Below are 17,298 nucleotides of genomic sequence, written 5' to 3' on the forward strand. Positions count from 1 at the left end.
GGGTTGCCATTGCCTTCTCTGGGCCACACCACTGGACCTCTAGAAACTTTTATGAGGTTCATATGAAACACATTTTTATCACTTTCTTAAAATAACATTAAAATATCCATTTGGTATTTGCATTGGACTGCATCAAAATAGTAGTTTAGCTATGGAAACAATAACACATCTAGCAAAAAATCTTTTGTCCCTTCATTTTGAAGTAATTGTCTTTCTTGGAAAAAAACAATGGCAGTGAGCTTCTTAGAAGGAGATTGGGGTATCTCAGAAAATTAAAAGTTAAACAGGCTAATATGACCCAGCAATCCCACTGCTGGGAATACACACCAAGGAAACTAGAATTGAAAGAAACACGTGTACCCCAATGTTCATCGCAGCACTGTTCACAATAGCCAGGACATGGAAGCAACCTAGATGTCCATCAGCAGATGAATGGATAAGAAAGCTGTGGTACATATACACAATGGAATCTTACTCAGCTATTAAAAAGAATGTATTTGAATAAATTCTAATGAGGTGGATGAAACTGGAGCCTATTATACAGAGTGAAGTAAGCCAGAAAGAAAAACACCAATACAGTATATTAACGCATATATATGGAATTTAGAAAGATGGTAACGATGACCCTATATGCAAGACAGGAAAATAGACACAGATGTAAAGAACAGACTTTTGGACTCTGTGGGAGAAGGCGAGGGTGGAATGATTTGAGAGACTAGCATTGGAACATGTATATTATCATGTGAAACAGATCACCAGTCCAGGTTCAATGCATGAGAAAGAGTGTTCAGGGCTGGTGCACTGGGATGACCCTGAGGGATGAGATGGGGATGGAGGTGGGAGAGAGGTTCAGGATGGGGAAGACATGTACACCCAAGGCTGATTCATGTGAATGTATGGCAAAACCCACCACAATATTGTAAAGTAATTAGCCTCCAATTAAAAATTTAAAAAAAAAAAGAAACTTGCAAAATAAAAAGTTAAACAGGCTAGATTTATTCTAGAGACCTCAATGACAGGTGTGCAGACTTCATGATGGGGCTATGCAGTTAGATTCAGAGCAACTTGTCCAGCCAACTTCTGGAGATAAACACTGGCTAATAATGGGTCCTAATTTCTAGTCAGGTGAACAGGTAATACAGCAGAGCCATGGCTGCAGGACTCACCCCCTGGCTGAGAGAACAGTTTTCACAGAAAGAGCCCTGCATCCTGGGAAACACCTCAGTTCCAGACAAATTCGAATGGCTGATCTAGTAAAATAGCCCACAGACACCAATAACCAGTTTCTTTGGATTTCTTTTTTCTAGACTTCCAGGTAGTGCACCTGCCTTCTCTTATGACTTTGCTCCAAACTCAGTAGATTATAGCTTCCTCAAATCACATTTGTTCTGATTTCCCCCCACAAGACTTGTATGCTTCATAAAAACAGACATCTGAGTTTTCATTAATTTACCCTCAACACAACAATGTCTAGCAAATAGTACATACATTCTGAAAATAATTGTTGAATGAATAAATATGCCCTGTGCAGCATAGTTGCGGAGAAGGCAATGGCAACCCACTCCGGTACTCTTGCCTGGAAAATCCCATGGACGGAGGAGCCTGGTGGGCTGCAGTCCATGGGGTCGCTGAGAGTCGAGGTGAGGCTCAAAATTTTACTAAATGCTTGCCAAATAAATATAGCTAGTATCATGAAATTAAACACTTAGACTTAAAAAATAGAGTTCAGTCATCTTTAACAAGAGGTCTCCATATATACTCTACCATATCTAAAACAGCTAGCTAGCAGGAAGCTGCTATATAGCACAGGTTGCTCAGCTCCAGGCTCTGTGATGACCTAGAGGAGTGGGATGAGGGTGGGAGGGAGGGGATATATGTATATATATAGCCGATTCATTTTGTTGTACATCAGAAACAAAATCATGGTAAAGCAACTAAATTCTGATAAAACCGTTTTTTAAAATTAAAAATAAACATAAAAAAAAACAAAAACAAGAGGCCTCCAATTGGAAGGCTTTCTTGCCTAGCCTATGATCTGCCTCCAGGTGGCAGAAGCCATCTTTAACCTCTACAACGTGAGTCTGTGGCTGCGACATCCTTTTCCAAATCCTAGTCAAATTAGGTTGTCCCCCACATGTTGTGAGAAAAACATTAACTGCAAGCCTGATTCAAGGGAACCCTGAGTGACCCTTGGCCAACTCCTGGGAATGCTACCCTGAAAATGTTCTCTATGTGATGATCGATGATTTTGTTACAAACCCTTGAAGCAACAGATTATCCTATATTGGCTTTTCAGGTTGCTTTATAAACACCAAGGTTTATGACGTGTGCCTGATGTCATTATTGGAATTCTGAGTTTTGATAGCTAAGCCTGGTTGCAGAGCAGGATATGCCTATGTGACTAGCCCCCATAAAAGCCTTGGAACTTGAGGCTCATTCGGACTTCCCCAGACAAAGACATTCCACACACGCCCCTATAGTTGAGTGCTAACAACAACAAAAAGCATTCTTGTGTGACCTTGGACAAAAAAGGTCTCGGAAGCCCATGATGGTCCTCTCTGGTATACCCTGCTGTGTCTCTCTTTCCTGTTGCATTTGCTCTGTATCCTTTCCTGTAATAACCCTTGTGTGTGTGTTAGTTGCTAAGTCATGTCCAACTTTTTTGGACCCCATGGACTGCAGCCCCCCAGGCTCCTTTGTCCATGGAATTCTCGAAGCAAGAATACTGGAGTGGCCATTCCAGGCGATCTTCCTGATCCAGAGATCGACCCGGGTTTCCTGCATTGCAGGCAGATTCTTTACCATCTGAGCCACCAAGGAAGCCCTTAGCAGTGAGCAATACCTGCTACTGAGTCTTAAGAGTCCTTCTAGTGAATCACCAAATGAAACACTTACAGTGTCTTTTTCCCTCTAAACCATCAAGCTGCAAGTTTCAGCATTATTTGCCTTCTCTGGCTGAAAGACCCAAAGCAAGTTTTACTAAATATTGCCTGGGTGTGGATGTCAGAGGATTACATAGTAAAGGGACTTTTTACCTTGCACATGCCACTGTGTGCAGCTTCATAAAATCCCACTTGACATATGCTTCCCCCAGGTCAGCCTGGCTGTCCTATGAGCTAGAGATTTTCTCTGTCCACCCTTCGTTGCACACCATGTCCCCTCTTCTCATGAATAGTTCAACTCTGTCCTCAAATCAGCCAATTCATCTCAGGAAAAACAAAAGCTTGGAGTCATCAGTACCCACTCTCCTGACATGGCAGTTTACTTGTCCTATCTTTTTATTTCCACTCTGCTCTTAAAGATATCACTTCTGCTCCCACCCTTCCTAAATGTCTGACCTTAGTATTCTTTCTAACCACTTACAGTACTTTCCCTGAAAGGAGTTCTGGTAAGTTCAACTTTTTCATCTGATTATTATTATTATTTTTTAGTGTGATGTAGGGCCCAACCTGTACAGTAGATAAAAACAGAGCTGTGCTGATTGAAACTGTCAGAAGTGAAGTCTAGATTCTAAGGACTCAGCCTCCCAATTCTTTGCACTTGCTTCATCCCGCCACAATGGTTCATAAGGTGCAGCCTTAACCTAGGGCTCTATGTAACGGGGTTCAAAAAACCTGGCTTCAAGTTCTTTTAGGAGAACGAGACCCCAAGGTAACAAGAATCCTGCCAGCCAGAAGCTCAGCAGCTGCGTCCCCTCTTTTTTGCCTTACTGGCAGAATGGTGGCCTTGGCTTCCTGTCTACAATTCAGTCTTCTTTACCTCAATACAACCCAATAGCCTCAAGATGAACACGAAGTTCACATAGAAGTCAAGTCTCCTTGATGGTGAATGTGTTGCTGAGGAAATAAGCAAGTCCTTCCAGATATATCTAAGACGGAGAGGTAAAGAAATCAAAGTGGAAAAGAGACGTAATGTCAAATAATCCATTTCCTTTCCCCTACTCAACAACGATGCCATTGCCAAAAACTGCCTTCAGGTTGCTGAAATTGTAGCCTTTCTAAATAGGTAGGGTAAGAAACCTTAAAAACATGGTGACCGTCACTTAGATGTAGTTCTGGAGGTCTTTAATTTTCAAAGGACAAGTGATCATAAACTGCTCTTCTGAACCATCTGCTTCTTAAAGATTTGGGGAATTAATCCTAGGTCCTAAGTGTATAACTTTAAACTTCCAAAGTTATACATGCTTACCGAAAATGTGGCAAAATCATGCATCAGTATAGTTTTTAAGAGTAAAGTATTTGGTCTAAATAGGCAGTAAAAGGAACCAGATATACTGAGGATGCCTACTATAAGGACACAATTCTAACAAGCAGCTGTTTATCTCTTGGGGGGAAAAATATCCCTTATGTTTTGGTAAATGATGCATTTTCTTTCAGTATCTCCAATCTATTGTAATCATGCTTGTATCATAGGATCATGCTGCATTCCAGGCCAAAACTAAGCTATATATCTTTTTAATTTCCTTTTATTTTCTTCATATTTTGCCTTTAAAGTGACTCAAAGTCTCCAGAGATGTGGAACTCATGGTTCACAACCCTTCTGCTCCAGATAGAGGGGTTGTATTTTTAAACTGATCTCTAAATAGAAAGATCCAAAGAAGGAAATATGTGAAATATGAGAATCTCTTCTGAAAATGCACGAAAGCCTCATAAATTTGAAAACGTTCTTCTCTCATAAACTGCTCCAAAAAGAAATATTTAGTACTTACTGCCTGCATTGGAGGCAACGAAGAAAGCAAGTGAACATTCCTTCTTGCTGGTGAGGTGAAGCTAGTGAAACAAGACTCTTCACACACAGACACACACACACACACACACACACATTACATGTAAGCAATAATTAAATTAAAAGGCCACCACAAATTTCACAATACTTGTTGAAGAAAACGGAATAATCACCAATGCCAGGAATCGTTCCACGCTAATCGTCACTCTGCCACGGTTTATGGGAAGTCTGGGGGGAAAGCAGGACCTTGTGGTTGTGCAAAACTTGTTCAAGATCTGATTTGTCATTACTAGCTGTGTGATCTCCAGCAAGTTCCTTGAGGTTATGTATGTCCATAACTCAGCTGGCTTCCTTTCTAACAAAATTTAGCATAATTCCCATCAGTTAGTGCTTAGCACGTGCCAGCTACTGCGCTGAGGGGAGTCCTACAGGTGGTCCTGAGGGAGCTGAGGCAAAAGTCATCCACAGCATCAACCTTCAAGTCCAGGACTTCCGGGCGATGTATAGCATTCCCTTCACTGGGCTTCTACCCTATTCTGTCTACATTAGGTCTAGATGCGATTCTTCTTGCTGAAAGTCCTAGGAACTAAAAAGATATCAGCCCCTCAATACACTATACACTGAGGATCATAGGTTAGGTCAGTGCACCAAACACTCCTGGAAGTCCAGGTCTGTAGCAATTCTAAAATATTGCTGAGCCAACCCGGGGAGGGCTTCCTCACCTGAGATAGGTTAAGTTTTTAATTAGGCTCCAATTCTGCCTTCACAAGGAACTCTTAAATCCTCTTGTCTTCACAGCCCTTGAATGAACCCTCTGTAAGAGTCTTTCCTTTATGATATCCTATTTAGCCTTTAGTGGGAATTACTGAATAGCTCTTCCTTAGGTGTGAGGCAGTTTTTCTAGCCCATTTTCTACTCATCGAAGGTTGGGACCAAGCATTGTTTTAAATCCCAAGCAGTCAATTTCTCCTTTCTAGACTAGTGGTCGCTTTAGCATTTTTAACTCTCTCAAAATTTTCGTTCTTTTCTCGTCTGATTCTCATCAATTTCATATACCAATAGCCATACCCACGGTTCTTTGTGAGATATACTTTTTTAAATCCAAGCTTATTTTGAGATAAAAGTAATATATCATACAATTTACCCATTTAACGTGTAAGATTCAACAGCTTTTTAGTATCTTCACTGAATTATGCAACCATTGCCAGTAATTACAGAACAATTTCATCATCTCAAAAAGAAACCCCATACCCATTAGCAGTCACGCCTGATTTCCCCCACTTTCTCCCACCGCAGCTCTTTCAGCAACAGGCAAAATCTACTTTCTGACGCTATGGATTTGCCTATTTTGGACATTTCGTATAAAATGGATCATATAATATATAGTTCTTTGTGCTTGGTGTCTTTCACTTAACATAATATTTCCAAGGTTCATCCACATTGTGGCATGTATCTGTACTTAATTTTTACTGATAAATAGTATTTCTTTGTATGAATATATTGTATTTTATTTATCCATCAAGCAATAGACATTTGAATTATTTCCATATTTTGGCTATTATGAATAATGCTGCTATATACATTTATGCACAAGCTTTTGAAAGGACATAGTTTTGATTTTTCTTTACTCATACATCTTGGATTTTCTATATGTCTTTGCTTTATTGCTCTCTCTCTCTCTTTCTCTCTCAACTGCAATTACTTTGGGCCTATCTTTGGTGGGAAAGCCACACTTTTAGTTCATTAACCCTATTTTGTCCAGTTGAAAAGACATAGCAGGTGCCAGATTAGCCCACACAAATTTTATCAACATGCCCAGTGGTTTTATCTTGATTTGATTATTGCTTCAGGACTATTCTAATCAGACTTTGTTATCAGAGAATTGCTCACTGCTACTTTTTACTGTTTGAGGTCTCTTGCAACCCTATAATTTCCCAAATTTATAGATAGTCTCTATTCCCTTTACTGCTCACACACACACTGGCCACTTGTTTTCTGAGCTCATCTATTTCTTATGACACCTTGCCAAACATGGTCATTAACAACCAATACTGGCCAATCTCTTCTTCTACAGCTACAAGTTATTAGGAACTTGATATGCCTTCCAAATTACCTCAGATGACAATTTTACCAAAAGTTTGCCAGTGCATAATATGAATATGGGTTTCCCAGATAGCACTAGTGGTAAAGAACCCACCTGCCATTGCAGGAGGTGTAAGAGACATGGGTTCAGTCTCTGGGTTGGGAAGATCCCCTGGAGGAGGGCATGGCAACCCACTCCAGTATCCTTGCCTGGAGAATCCCACGGACAGAGGAGCCTGGCAGTCTACAGTCAATAGGATCGCAAAGAGTTGGACATGACTGAAGCAACTTAGCACACACAATGCAGATATACATCCACTCATCCTCCAATAATAGTTTTCTGCCACCTGCTACCAGCCCCAAAGCTAGTACCTCATTTTGTGGAGATATAATTAAAACAGAACAATCTATGACATCCAGGCTAGGCTAGGTGATGCTCTGGTAAAACAACACAACAAAACCCCAGAATCTCAGCAGCTTAATCTTAGGGAAATTTGGTTCTTGCTTATTGCTACATGCTCAACGCAGTTCACCAAGGCAATGAGAAAGTAAAAATAGCTTGGACTGTAAAGATCTGTCCTGCCATTCTTTAGACTGGAATAAAAGACACAGATAAAGCCAGCTGCAAAGTTAACAAGAAACAGTATTTCCCCCAAGGACACACTGCACTGTAAAGTGTCATACCAGCTCTCTCCTTTAAGTGACTGCTTTCTTCCTCACTTGGAAACTATTCTCTGAAATCAGAGACTGTCAAAAGTGTAAGTAATTTGATACTTCAAGCAAACTTCAGAGGAAGATTGATGTATTACTCTCCAATGTTCAATACTTTTGCTAGAGCAGAAACTTGTCTGTTAAACTAAAACGAACATTCTGTGCACAAGTGGATATGATATTATTCATTATGGTTTTATCTGCTGTGACAAAGGATGGGAACAACCTAAATAACCTTTTATATTATTTAGTCACTCAGTCATGTCTGACTCTTTGCAGCCCCATGGACTACAGCCCGCCAGGCTCCTCTATCCTTGGGATTTTTCAGACAAAAATACTAGAGTGGGTTGCCATTTCCTTCTCTAACCCATTTTTATGTCACTGGTTAAACACAAGTTGACACATCCATACACAGAATGCTATGCACCTGTTGGAAAGATTGAGGCGAGTGTGTATTTGTCAATGTGAAACAGTCTCCAAAACATAGTGTGATGAAAATGAGAATGATGTGTATGGTGTGCTAATGTTTGTAATAAGAAAGGTGCATGTGTGTGTTTAAGTGTGAAACATGTGCATAGAATAGTTCTAGAAGGGTACAAAAAATTTGATAACAATGGGTTGCTGACCAGGAGGGGAACTGAAGGACTAGGAGAGAGGTAGTGAGGGGGTTGATAAACCAGTTCTTTGGGGATAAACACCCTATCTGTAGAGTCTGATTATTTCTGTGGTGTAAATATGGCCATCGTGGCCAATTTCAAGAAAATAATGTTTTAACATTAAAGCCAATGCATAAAATGAAACAATAAACTTTTTAATTTAAAAAAATATTTAAAAAGAAATATAAGTAATTTGATTTAAATTGTTATCAGTAAGAGAGGAACAATGCACTCTTGTCTGGGGAGGGGAGTGGTCTAAGTTACTTGGATGCAGAGAAGCAATCTGGATTGACAGCACAGGTGCAGAGCTTCAGATACAGAGTTTCTATTCCTCATCTATGTTAGCTTTCTTTTTACCAAGGAAATGAGACCCTGGGTCTCCTTTGCACTCTGAATATGAGGTTGACCACTTTACACTGCCTTACTTTGCTTGAAAATGAAGTGAAAGTGTTAGTCACTCAGTTGTGTCTGACTGCGATTCTAGGGACAGTAGCCTGCCAGGCTCCTCTGTCCATGGGATTCTCCAGGCAAGAATACTGGAGTGGGTTGCCATTCCCTTCTCCAGCAGATCTTCCTGACCCAGAGATTGAGCCCAGGGAGACTATAAAAACACTGATTTATTTAAATTTTATTAACCCTAGCCTTAGCCTTTACCCAGATTTCTCTCTATTCTAGTTTTACCTTTTGCTTTGGTTAGTGAGATGCTCCACAGTTTCTCTGATTTGTGATCTCTTTCATAGCAATGGGCCAATAAACTTGATTTTGCCTAACAAAGGGTTTGTTTTCAGCAGTGTGGGGTTGATTGGGCTGATGGGGCATTCAACTCATTGTAAACATTTGACAATGGAAGATTTGTATTTTGTATAACGAAATAAATATAGGTTCTTGTCTGGCTCTGGCTTGACCCTAAATTATCTTAGTTTTCTGAAGAGGAGTTATGCCTTTCCTGGAAAAATGGAGCCAGTTGGTCTGTATAATACAAGCCCTCACTCACAAAAACAATGGGGTTTACAAATAACAATAGCTAAAATCCTAAAGCTTCAGGGCAACTTGGGTACCAGGCTGTCTCTTAAAATTCCATGGGAGCACAGCAAGGTTGCCACTGAGCCCATTTCTGTCTAACACCCTAGACCCCAACACCCTAGTTAGAGGCCAGCACGGCACTGTGTCCTGGATAGTTGACATCTCTCAACAGTATGTGTAGAATAAAAGAGAAAGGAAGAGTTGTAATGTAATCCTTTCTCTACTTCTGATCCATCAATGTGCTTATCCCTAGAGAATAAGGAAGTGGATATATGGAGTTGCAGCAAGAAGCCTCAGAGTGAGAAACTGGGGACATACACAGAGAAAGGGGGCAGATATCAGCCATTGTCCCAACAAGAAACAGATGTGGACAAGATTAAAGGAACTAACAAGGGAAGATAAAGAATCTGGGACAAGCAATAGCACAGAGCCATTACCACTGCTTGTCTGGAAAGGCAAAGGGAGGGAAATGTAAAGCCTATTCAGAGCCAAGAAACTCCAAGTTTATCATCAGTCACTTGTCATTCCTTCCTCCCCTGCCAGCCCCAGTCCTGGGGAGCTACGAATATAGTTCCTGTCTCTGCGAATTTGCCTATTCTAGGTATTTCATATAAATGGAATCCTACAATATATGATCTTTTGTGACTGGATTCTTTCACTTAACATAGTGCTTTCAAAGTCCATCCATGCTGTGGTTTACCTTCATTCATTTTGATGACTGAATAATATTCGATTGTATGGGTTATATTATATTTTGTTCATCCATTCACCAGCTGATGGACATTTGGGTTGTTTCCAAGTTTTGGCTATTGAGAATAATGCTGCTGTAAACAAGTTTTTGTTTGTCCATATGTTTTCAGTTCTTTGGAGTATATATCTGGAAGTGGAATTGTCAGGTTATATGGCAATTTAATTTCATTTCTTTATACTCTTTGGACTACTGGAAGTTCTTCTGAAAGTTCTCATGAGACGTCCATGGTTCTTCTAGACAATACCCGGTAGTAAAGAAATTGTGATGCTGAGAAGTTCAGAGAAATCATAGCAGACAAATGGAAAAAAAATGATGGAACTGGATGTACCATGGGAGAAGTGGTGTCCTGTTCAAAACACCACAGTGGTTCAATTCTCAGGCTAGCCCAGCTGTCTGTAGGATGTGTGGCAACAGGTTGATCTACTCTGCTAGGCCCAGGTTAACATGCTCCATCAGTCCCAGATGGTGGGTGAGTTAGTGGAGAGATTTGAACTTTTTTTCCAAAATTGATAGGCAAAATGTGTATTGGAGAGATTGAGTCTGTGAAGAGAAAAAGTATGCCTTGGCAAGCAAAGTAGAGAAAGTGAGAATAAAAGTAAATAGGGTTGCTATGTAGAAGAATAGTACATCACTTTGGTGAACTGTAGATGTTAGAATGGTTTGGGAGAGGCGCTGGTGAGAAATGAAATCTAATGTAGTGAGTCTCAAGATATCCAAAGTGGGTGCAATAGTCTCTACATGGTCTACAATGACCAGATATCACGGCTCCCTAGTCACTGGGTCATGTCAATGAGCGGGGGGGCATCAAAAGTGGCTTTTGAAGTTTTCCAATGTGTCCCAAAGGCTTGTTGGGGGGCAGTTTTGTGTTCAGATGTCTCTAGCCAGGAAAGACAGGCAGCTGTCCCTGGAAATGAGGCTCTTTTTGCCCTTCACTTCCAATATAGCCTTCAGGCTTACTGGGTGGGGAATTCCTTGGTGATATCAGCTGGAGAGAAGGCTGTTTGGACCCAGGAAGGAATCATCTCATTTGACTTTAAAGAGATTGCAAAGGACTGACTGTCTCCATCTTTTAATTTATTTTTGCTTTATTCTGGAGGCTATGTTCTTTAAAGAGTTAGCAGTGAATTAGCTCATTGAATTTTTTTTAATTTTATTTTATTTTTAAACTTTACATAATGGTATTAGTTTTGCCAAATATCAAAATGAATCCGCCACAGGTATACATGTGTTCCCCATCCTGAACCCTCCTCCCTCCTCCCTCCCCATACCATCCCTCTGGGTCGTCCCAGTGCACTAGCCCCAAGCATCCAGTATCGTGCATTGAACCTGGACTGGCCACTCGTTTCTTACATGATATTTTACATGTTTCAATGCCATTCTCCCAAATCTTCCCACCCTCTCCCTCTCCCACAGAGTCCATAAGACTGTTCTATACATCAGTGTCTCTTTTGCTGTCTCGTACACAGGGTTATTGTTACCATCTTTCTAAATTCCACATATATGCGTTAGTATACTGTATTGGTGTTTTTCCTTCTGGCTTACTTCACTCTGTATAATAGGCTCCAGTTTCATCCACCTCATTAGAACTGATTCAAATGTATTCTTTTTAATGGCTGAGTAATACTCCATTGTGTATATGTACCACAGCTTTCTTATCCATTCATCTGCTGATGGACATCTAGGTTGCTTCCATGTCCTGGCTATTATAAACAGTGCTGCGATGAATACTGGGGTACACGTGTCTCTTTCCCTTCTGGTTTCCTCAGTGTGTATGCCCAGCAGTGGGATTGCTAGATCATAAGGCAGTTCTATTTCCAGTTTTTTAAGGAATCTCCACACTGTTCTCCATAGTGGCTGTACTAGTTTGCATTCCCACCAACAGTGTAAGAGGGTTCCCTTTTCTCCACACCCTCTCCAGCATTTAATATTTGTAGACTTTTGGATTGCAGCCATTCTGACTGGTGTGAAATGGTACCTGATAGTGGTTTTGATTTGCATTTCTCTGATAATGAGTGATGTTAAGCATCTTTTCATGTGTTTGTTAGCCATCTGTATGTCTTCTTTGGAGAAATGTCTATTTAGTTCTTTGGCCCATTTTTTGATTGGGTCATTTATTTTTCTGGAGTTGTAGCTCATTGAATATTATAGCTAATTTCTGATAATAACTGATAAAAATACTGGTTGGCAGGCTAAGGAGATTTGTGCTATTTTTTCTAATCTGTCTTATGGAATTAGAATTTATTTTTTCTCAATAAGTATAATTAAATGTATGATCAAAATAAGCTCTGAATCTAATCTCATGATGTAATTTTTTCTGTGTAGAAATTTTCCTATAGATAACTAAAAAATGACCCCAGCCCCCAAATATCAGTTGCCAGACTTCCCTGATGGCTTAGACGGTAAAGCATCTGCTTACAATGTGGGAGACAAGGGTTCAATCCCTGGGTTGGGAAGATCTCCTGGAGAAGGAATTGGCACCCCACTCCACTACTCTTGCCTGGAAAATCCCATAGATGGAGGAGCCTGGTAGGCTACAGTCCATGGGGTCGCAAAGAGTCGGACATGACTGAGCGACTTCACTTCTGCTTTCATACCTATGATTAAAAGCATTGCATAACTTAAACGTCTGTAACATTATTTTAAACTAATTCCTTCCTTTTGCATATTGATGGCATTGTTGCTTTTAATCTTTAAAGAAGATCAAATGGAAGCGCGATCAAAAGCTCAAATTTGTTTTTAGAGTGGACTTTGTCGTTGCTTGCTAGTTTCTCAATTTCTGGAAGAATTCATTGCTTAAATGAATTGGACATAGGAAAATAAGACTCATACACACTGGAAGAGAACAGAGGTAGAATTTAGAAGGAGCTTTGCTAGAGCTTCATTAGTCATTCTCTTTAATTCTTCATGTCAAATGCGTAATACTGTTTTGGCATTACTCTTAATAATAAGAATTCTTCAATCTCTCCAGGAAGCTTTCAGTGTTCCGAAAACAAACATTGCCTCAGAAGCTTCAACTGGTGAGTGTGAATAGAGAATGCAAACATTTCCATAATCCTCCAAGAAGTTTGAGCAAATTTGCTGTTAATGTTCCCTGCTTTTCCCGGAAAACTCTTTATTTCTAAGGTGAAGATGTTTTCAGAAAAAGTTGGTTTTGTGTAAATAAACTTCAGGCTGCTTATGAAAATGCTATAACTTGTAGGGTGAAATTATGTATAGATGTGATAAAAAGAAAATTACAATAGTTCCATCAGAACCTAGTTGACAGTTCTTTTCTTTTCTAAAAAGCAGCTTTATTGAAATGTAATTCCCATACTATTAAATTCATATTATAGAATTCACCCTTCGAAAGTATACAACTCTGTGACTTTTAAGTATATTCACAGAGTTAAATACACCAAATACAAATATGCATGTATTTATATAGAAATATAAATTAATTCTACTGTATGCATAAATACATTTTGCTTATCTTTTCATCAAGGGATGGACATTTAGGCTGATCAATATGTCTATTATGAATGATACTGCTGTCAACATTCCTGTACAAGTCTTTGGACACATGTTTTCAATTCCAGTCATGTTTTAAATACACATTTGTATTGGTTATTGATGTGCTTTTTCCTTCTGTGTGCTTTCTCCTGAGAGAAAGGTACTATATACTCGTTTACACTCATACTTTCTTACTTGAAGCCTAAATCAAAAAGAGAGAAAGTAAGGGAGGTAAAGGGAGAGTCACCCGGAGCCCCAAACACTCTTTTCTTGATACAAAATGAAGTGGTAAGTTCACCACAGTTATCTTCCAAGTGCGTGTTTTTCTTTTTCATGTGAAAAAAACTAAGTAGGCAGACTGAGAATACACACACACTTACACATATACATAAACCTATGAATGTGTATGTGTGGTGTGTATGTAAAGGCTTCATCCAGAGGGTAAATAAAAAATAATTAAGAGAAGCTTCCCTGGTGGTCAAGTGTTAAAAATCTACCTACCAATACAGGGAACATGGGTTTGATCCCTGGTCCAGAAAGATACCGCATGCTGCAGGGCCACTAAGCCTGTGAGCTGCAACTTCTGAGCCCACGCGCCTAGAGTCTGTGCTTCACAACAAGAGAAGGCACCGCAATGAGAAGCCCATGCACCACGGCTAGAAAGTAACCTCTGCTCACTGCAACTGGAGACAGCCTCGCATGCAGCAATGAAGATCCAGCACAGCCAAAATAAATACACAAATAAACAAAATAAGTAAATAACTCACTTTTTTAAAGGAATTAAGAAAGATGAATCTCAAATGTAAGTATTAGTGTTGTTTTGAAAAGTATCTCTTTTGAATATCTGGTCTCCAGGTCTTTTCAGTTCTGTTCAGTCACACAGTTGTGTCTGACTCTTTGTGACCCCATGAACTGCAGCACACCAGGCTTCCCTGTCCATCACCAACTCCCAGAGCTTGCTCAAATTCATGTCCATCGAGTCAGTGATGCCATCCAACCATCTCATCTTCTGTTATCCCCTTCTCCTCCTGTCTTCAATCTTTCCCAGCATCAGGGTCTTTTCCAGTGGTTCAGTTCTTCACATCAAATTATTGGAGCTTCAGCCCCAGCATCAGTCCTTCCAATGAATATTCAGGACTAATTTCCTTTAGGATTGACTGGTTGGATCTCCTTGCAGTCCAAGGGACTCTCAAGAGTCTTCTCCAACACCACAGTTCAAAAGTATTAATTCCTCAGTGCTCAGCTTTCTTTATGGTCCAACTCTCACATCCATACATGACTACTGGAAAAACCATAGCTTTGACTTGATGGATCTTTGTCAGTATAGTCAAAGCTATGGTCTTTTAGGGAAATCCAGTTCTGCACAACTGGGTCTTGAAAGACTCATTCTAAGAAGCCATATGCTTACTCAGGCCAGGTTTGTGATGATCAGGTAAATTCAGGTAAAATAAGGTTTTTTCCCCTGTTTGACTGGTTTCTAAATTTAATGGAAAAAATCATATATATGTATTTTACAAAATCCATTACAAATCCTCATTTTGTTCATATCATCTGATTGTCCATTAAGCAATGCTCTGCATATAATTCCCACTGCAAAGTAAACTGGCTGTGTTACATTGACATATTCATCTCAACACCAAGCAGAATGATAAAGAGTGAATGCTCTCACCTTCTGCTGGGGCTTCTTAGGATAATGTCAACAAGCACCAACTCTTATTGGTGCCAGGTACCATCATCATATCATTTCATATGCATGTAGGGTGCATAACTCCCCAAGGTCACATAGGTAGTTACTTCTGGAGCTCAGTTTCAATCCCAGGTCTTTCTGACTTTTCTGATTCCAGTCTATTACATTTTTATCCACTCCTTTATAGTGCCTTTATATGTTATAAACTTGGGTGAGGGCAAATAAATCTATAAAAACACTTATCAAAGGACCTCACCTGTTTAGAACTCAGCTGTTAGACAAACTTCTTTGACTAGAACAGAGCTAAGAGTGGGAAAGAAACTAAACGGACCAATATGTGATCAAAACAGATTTTATAAACCCCATACACTAAAATATATACACATTGCTTATAGCATAATCCCTCAGGTTCTCTCTCCAAGACTTTTTAATTGTGTTAAAATATTCATAATGACATATATGAAATTTACTGCCTTAACCATTTAAGTTTGGTGCTAGTTAGTACCTTCATATTTTTGTGTAACCATTACTACCATCCATCTCCAGAACTATTTTGATCTTACGAGACTGAAACACTATCCCTATTAAACCATAATTCCCCATTACCTCCATCGCCCAACCTCTGGCACCCACCATTCTACTTTCTATTTCTGTGATTTGACAGCTCTAAATGCCTCATGTAAGTGGCTGCTGCTGCTAAGTCACTTCAGTCGTGTCTGACTCTGTGCGACCCCATAGACGGCAGCTCACCAGGCTCCCCTGTCCCTGGGATTCTCCAGGCAAGAACCTTGGAGTGGGTTGCCATTTCCTTCTCCAATGCATGACAGTGAAAAGTGAAAGTGAAGTTGCTCAGTCCTGTCCGACTCTTAGCGACCCCATGGACTGCAGCCTACCAGGCTCCTCCGCCCATGGGATTTTCCAGGCAAGAGTACTGGAGTGGGTGCCATTGCCTTCTCCACATGTAAGTGGAGTCATACATTACTTGTCTTTTCGTGACTGGCTCCATGTTGTGACATACTGGAGAATTTCCTTCCTTTCTAAGGCTAAGTAACATTCCTTTGTGTGTAGGTATCACATTCTGCCTTTCCACTCATCTGTCAAGGGGCCCCTGGTTTGCTTCCATGTTGTACTATTGTGAATACTGCTGTTATGAACATGGATGTAGAAACATCTCTCCAAGATCTTGCTTTCCATTTTGTGTATGTACCCAGAAATGGGGTTTGCTGGATCATACTCAAATTGTATTTTAATTTTTTGAGAAGCTGCCATAGTATTTTCTACATCAGCTGTATTCCTTCACATTCTCACCAACAGTGCACGAATTTTCCCATTTTTTGCTCGTTGTTTTCTGTTTTTTTTTTTTAATAGTAGCCATACTTTTTAAATATATGTACTGTTTATGACATAAACTTGGGCAAACTCAAGGAGATGGTGAAGGACAGGGAAACTTGGTGTGCTGCAGTCCATGGGGTCGCAAAGAGCTGGACATGACTTAGAGACGGAACAACCACAGCATCTTAATGACTGTGAGGTAATATCTCATTGTGACTTTGATTTGCATTTCCCTAGTGATTAATTATGGAGAAGGCAATGGCACCCCACTCCCGTACTCTTGCCTGGAAAATCCCATGGATGGAGGTGCCTAGTGGGCTGCAGTCCATGGGGTCGCTAGGAGTTGGACACGACTAAGCGACTTCACTTGACTTCTCACTTTCATGCATTGGAGAAGGAAATGGCAACCCACTCCAGTGTTCTTGCCTAGAGAATCCCAGGGATGGGGGAGCCTGGTAGGCTGCCATCTATGAGGTTGCACAGAGTTGGACACGACTGAAGCGACTTAGCAACTTAGCAGTGATTAATTATGTTGAGCATCTTTTCATATGCTTCTCGGCCATGTTGAAAAAATGTCTGTTCAAGTCATTTGCCCATTTTTTAATTGGATTGTTCTTTTCTTTGTGGTTACCATGGGGATTACTTTTAACATCCTAAAGTTATAACACTTTAATTTGGACATGTACCAGTTAACCATAATAACATGCAAAATCTCTGCTCCGTTTTATCAGTTGTTATCATAAAATTACATTTTAATATATTGTGTGTTCAAAACATAAATTAGCCTCTTGGATTATGCAGAAAGCAAGATGTAGAGTTATAGACCAAAGCTACAACAGTAG

This window comes from Bos indicus, chromosome 5, assembly GCF_029378745.1.
Source record: "Bos indicus isolate NIAB-ARS_2022 breed Sahiwal x Tharparkar chromosome 5, NIAB-ARS_B.indTharparkar_mat_pri_1.0, whole genome shotgun sequence".
Lineage (NCBI taxonomy): Eukaryota > Metazoa > Chordata > Mammalia > Artiodactyla > Bovidae > Bos > Bos indicus.